The sequence below is a fragment of the Phoxinus phoxinus genome (assembly GCF_949152265.1).
Source record: "Phoxinus phoxinus genome assembly, chromosome: 25".
NCBI classification, from domain to species: Eukaryota; Metazoa; Chordata; class Actinopteri; order Cypriniformes; family Leuciscidae; genus Phoxinus; species Phoxinus phoxinus.
In genome coordinates, this window is record NC_136900.1 from 10,449,561 (window position 1) to 10,455,703 (window position 6,143).

The window sequence follows — 6,143 nt, forward strand, 5'->3', positions numbered from 1 at the left end:
TACTGCCTCAAAAGCGTTGTTTTAATTGAATACCGGTATTCAATACACTTATGCAACAGTGTGCTGTGCCAACATTTGCTTTATTTTACTTTTTTTGTTTTGTTTGTGGTTTATCAAAATGCTCTCTTAGTCATTCTGTAGAAAACTTGAGATTACAACAAGATGAAGATGTTCTGACAAACACAACCCATATTGTATAATTTATGGTGACTTTATGCTGTTATATAAAGAGGGAGCGGACGGGTTACCAAACTCTGCAGATGTAGACACTGGAGGAAGGCCAGATCGGAGAGAGAGAGAGTGTGTGAGAGAGAGAGAGTGTGAGAGAGAAAGAAAGAGAGAGAGAGAGAGTGTGTGAGAGAGAGAAAGAGAGAGAGAGAGAGGATGAGGAAATGCTTAGACCACACCCTCTAATTGTGCGAAGCGTCCCCTGACTCCGCCCCTTGTCTTTAAGCCAAGCAACATTCCCAGAAGACAACAGTCACTTCCTCAGAACACTGAGCCTACATTCCTCTCGTGCTTTCAGACCTCCTTAAACAACAGCCCCAAAACGTCCCATTTTCTCAGTCTCTTTCTCTGATTCGGTCTCATTTCAGGGCACACGCATCTGTTATTTAAATTCAGTCAAACTCAGGACAATACTGGTGGACATCAAGCGCTTTTATGGTCCTCAACCATTAGATGTCTCCAACAACATACCAAAATCAAACGCCCCTCGAAAGTCCTTCCATAGGGACTAAGAGAGACGCACACATCTACACACGCTATTCACGCACATTAATGCCTCGGCAGTGAGATCATGTTAAAATAAGATTCAAAAGCAGTGAAATCATTGAGCAGTGGGATTATAACAAGCAGTGAGATCATACGGCAGTAAAACGCTGATACACGTAGAAAAGTGAGGTCATATCACAGAGCTTCTAGAGCAGAGGGATTCGTGAGAAGTGAGGCTATGGAGTTATCCTACTGAAATAAGGCCATAGGAGAGCAGTGATGTTACATAAAGAATTGTAGAGAAGTATGTGTGTAAAGCAGAATGTGCGTTTATTGAACATTGATTATAGAGTAATAACGTTTGTGGTTCAATTGCAGTAAGGAGAACAACGCAGTGATGTTACAAAGAAGATCAGCAGAAAATCAGAGCGGTTATAGGTAAGATTATAGAACAGAGTGATTATAGAGCAGTAGGTTAAAAAGAGAGAGTGGTAGTGCAGTAAAGCCATAGAACAGAGCAATTGTGATGTTGTAGAACAGAGAAGTGATGATACAAAGCAGGGAACTACAGCAGAAAGGTTCAAATGCAGAAATTAAGGCTATAGAACAGCAATTCTAGAGCAGTGGTGTTACAGAACAGAATACTGATGTCACAAAGACAAGTGGACAAGAAGAGCAGTAAAGAAAAGCAGAGCGGTTATAGAGAAGTGCGATTATAGAACAGCAATTATAGAGAAGTGATGTTACAAAAGTAGAGCGGTTCTAGTGCAGTTAGGTCAGAGAATGGAGAAGTTCTAGAGCAGTGATGTTACGTAACAGAGCAGCGATGTTACACACCAGAGTAGAGCAGTAAAGAAAAGCAGAGCGGTTATAAAGAATAGAATAGAGCGATTATAGAGAGCAACAATGTTACAATAGTAGAGCGGTTCTTGTGCAGTTAGGTCAGAGAAAAGCGGCTGCCGTCCGTGAGGGAGCAGAGGAGTCGACGCCGTCCGCCGTGATGGGGAGGAGCAGGGAACGGGGGACTTCTGCCGCCTGCTCGTATCCGAAGGAGTCGATTATACTCGACGCCGTCTGACGTGATGGGGAGGAGCAGGGAACGGGGGACTTCTGCCGCCTGCTCGTATCCGAAGGAGTCGATTATACTCGACGCCGTCTGACGTGATGGGGAGGAGCAGGGAACGGGGGACTTCTGCCGCCTGCTCGTATCCGAAGGAGTCGATTATACTCGACGCCGTCTGACGTGATGGGGAGGAGCAGGGAACGGGGGACTTCTGCCACCTGCTCGTATCCGGAGGAGTCGATTATACTCGACGCCGTCTGACGTGATGGGGAAGAGCAGGGAACGGGGGACTTCTGCCACCTGCTCGTATCCGGAGGAGTCGATTATACTCGACGCCGTCTGACGTGATGGGGAGGAGCAGGGAACGGGGGACTTCTGCCACCTGCTCGTATCCGGAGGAGTCGATTATACTCGACGCCGTCTGACGTGATGGGGAAGAGCAGGGAACGGGGGACTTCTGCCACCTGCTCGTATCCGGAGGAGTCGATTATACTCGACGCCGTCTGACGTGATGGGGAGGAGCAGGGAACGGGGGACTTCTGCCACCTGCTCGTATCCGAAGGAGTCGATTATACTCGACGCCGTCTGACGTGATGGGGAGGAGCAGGGAACGGGGGACTTCTGCCGCCTGCTCGTATCCGAAGGAGTCGATTATACTCGACGCCGTCTGACGTGATGGGGAAGAGCAGGGAACGGGGGACTTCTGCCACCTGCTCGTATCCGGAGGAGTCGATTATACTCGACGCCGTCTGACGTGATGGGGAGGAGCAGGGAACGGGGGACTTCTGCCACCTGCTCGTATCCGGAGGAGTCGATTATACTCGACGCCGTCTGACGTGATGGGGAAGAGCAGGGAACGGGGGACTTCTGCCGTCTGCTCGTATCCGGAGGAGTCGATTATACTCGACGCCGTCTGACGTGATGGGGAGGAGCAGGGAATGGGGGACTTCTGCCGCCTGCTCGTATCCGGTGGAGCCGTCGCCGTGCACCAGGCGGCGGAGGAGTGTTGAGCCGTCCACCGAGGGCTATCTAGCGCCACCGCCAGGCACCGTGGAGAAGATCAACAAACTGGTGGAGGACCAGATGGCAGTGCGTTGTGGGAACCGGACCAAGATTATTATTTTTTTCCTCTCTCCCCTCTGTCGCTCCTCATGCTTCTGTCTCCTTTTCTCTCGCCTTGTCTATCCATACCCCCAGTTGCCCCGGCCACCGTGATTGGTCCCCCCAGAGAGGGGCGATGGGGGTGTGTGGCGAGCAGGATGAGGCTGAGGGCCGCGAGAGAGCGGCGCGAGGCCGGTGGCGTGATTAATGATGAGCGACACCTGAGAGGTGCACCGGTCTCGTATCTCTCACGGAGGAGCGGAGGCATAAAGGAGGAGCGACGACAGTGAAGAGTTTATGTTGTGTTTTGTTTTATTATATGTGACAGCAGTCGTCCGTGACGGGCTGCTGTCTTTTACTTTAATTTTGTATTTGTTTTGTTAATAAAATCTTTGAATGTTCGCCGCTTCCCGCCTCCTTCTTCCCACAACATCTAACCTCGTTACAATTATGGAGAAGTACGATTATAGAACAGAGCGATTATAGAGCAATCATGTTACAAAAGTAGAGCTGTTCTAGTGCAGTAAGGTCAGAGAAAAGAGAATTGTAGAGCAGTGATGTTACGTAACAGCAGCAGAGTAGAGCAGTAAAGAAACGCATAGAGATTATAAGATTAACAGAGGGATTATAGAGCAGTGATGTTACAAAAGTTGATCGGCTCTATTGTAGTAACTCCACAGAACAGAGCAATGCAATGATGTTACATACCAGCAGTGACGTCACCAAGCAGAGTACAGTAAGTAGAGCTGTAAAGAAAAGCAGAGCGGCTATAGAGATGATGTTGTAGAGAAGAGTGGTCCTAGAAAACAGAGCGGTTCTAGAAAGGAATGGTTCAATTAAAGAGCAAGCGCTAGATCGGCAGTGAGCGGTGAGGCTCTAGAACAGAGCAATTGTAGAGTAATGAAGTTGTTTCAGAACAAGTTTATAGAGCAGAGCCATTATAGACCTTATGCGCCAGATAAACAAGGGCATAGCCATCTTTAGAATATTGTCTTTGAACTTTTTGAAGTGGATTTACTTAATGTAAAGTTAACTAAAGTTATCATGAGGATTGTAATGTTTAAAGCAGATGTCTTAACAAATGTCAGTCGACCGGGAAGATATAAAATGAGCCGTTCATTCATAAATACGCAAGATCGCTGTGAAAATACAGACCGGAAGACAAAAGACAACGAGCGCAGTGCTGAAAAGGGGCGGGCGCTACATAAGGTCTATAGAGCAGCAAGTTTATTAAACAGGCGAGTAGTGGTGTTATAGAGCAGCTTGCCTGTAGAGCAGTTCTACAGCAATGACATTTATGATTGAATAGTGATATTACATGTTCAGGTTATACAATAGTGAGATCATTGATGATTGTTAAATCACGGAACAGTTCAATAGTTCAGGCTCTAGAACACAGAAAGCAGGGCGGCCGGCGCTCGTTTTAAACCCTACCCCAGTCTGAGTCAATAACATCACTGCCAATGAGTCTCTGTCCTATTATTTGCCAATAAAATCCTGGGCGTATTATAGGGAAAACAGAGCGAGATACAGCAAATAGCCCGATCCTGCTGTGACAGGATGTGTGTCGACTCACCATCTTCAGTATTTTCTGAATTTCGTGGTTCACAATGTTCTGGGAAAGACAGAGTGATCTGACCTTCACATAAATTGAACATTATTACAAAAAGAAAATGTTTAGAAAACACTTAAAAATAAAGCAAACAATTCTCTTCTTGAGGGATTTTGAGGTCTCTGGAGATAAAAAAAAAAACGTTCTCCATGTTACATTATACTGTATGTTGAGAGCATTTAAGTGTCTTTCCAGAGCTCATTCCTCAAACTATCGGTCTACCCAGACTGCATACCATCCTCTGTTATCCCTGAGCATCAGGCTCTTCATGAAAGCAGCACTATGGAAACCAAAGTCCCTGCAGTACAGAGACAATGACGACAAGTCTTGGATCACATACCCAGACATGTAGACTCTAACTAGGGCAATACACTTAATATTTCCTGCTGGTTGCTTTCTTCCAGAGAACATTGAACTTTAATCCCTTTAAACCTATTAATGCATCAGACCACCGTAAACACATTTGCCCATTACAATAGAGTTTCGACCAATAAAGGGCAAGATTGCAAGATGATTTCACAGATTCTGTGGTGACCTCAGATGGAAACATGGGTGTTGTAATAGCAGACTGGAAGCTAATTTAGGGGTTGGAAATGTTAACACATATGCAGGATGTAAAAAAACAGAACTGCGAGGCACATTTAACCCAGACGGGATGAACAGAAGGAGAAGGGGCCCTTGCATATGATCCACACATGTTTCGGGTCAAGGAAATATAAAAACTGCAAATTTGCTTGGTTAATTAGTGGTGCTTGCTATAAGGCGAGTATCCCTGTTACCGTTGCTCATGTGTTCAGTAACTGATTTAAAGAAACCCCTAACACTCAGGGTATGTTTACACGGCAACTATGTAAAAAACTGAAAAGTTTTTCCTTTTCCCGCGTACAGACGACAACGTTGTCAAAATGATCCCTGACTAAAAGCGCTGTATTCTGCTGCCAGGCCAGTAGTTGGCGATGTTTTGGGGAACCAAAAACTCCCAAAAACTTGGGGAACTCTCTCTTTTTGCAATCTCAAGAGAACCTTCCCAGTATGTTTCCCACAGGTTATTTATAGGTTTTATTTTTTATAACCATACGTTATGCTGAAATGTGTCATTTTTCATATAGTAGGCGATATTTTGCAGATACTGTTTATTAAAACAAGAATTAGATCAGTCAAACAGTAGTAATTTTATTTTGCTGACTGACTAACATTTGTTGACCTCTTTATTAAATAATTTGCTCATAATTAATATTTAGAATAGTAAATAGTTTGTTTTCAGAGAGATTTGACACGTCTAATGAAGAGAACATGAAGTTAACTGAAAAGTTTTTGTGCGTCACGTCCCGCTAATTCAGTGGTAATGTTATCAAATAGTTAGTCACATAATTGTTATTCATTTCTTATTGAATGTGATTATAATTCATATATTTTTTAAATGTATTGTGTTGAAGTCATTGTTATTTGGCGTTGGGTCAAATCAATCTTATTTAATCCTCCATATGATGGTTTATGTGCTCGGATTATTTCTATTGATTAAACAATAGTTCAAAACAAGACATGGTTTGTAGTACTGATTATTGACGTCCATCCGTCTTCCATGCCGCTATATGGGACGCGGGAGAATATAAAATAAATATAATGAAAAGAGGTTAATAGAACATTAAGGGA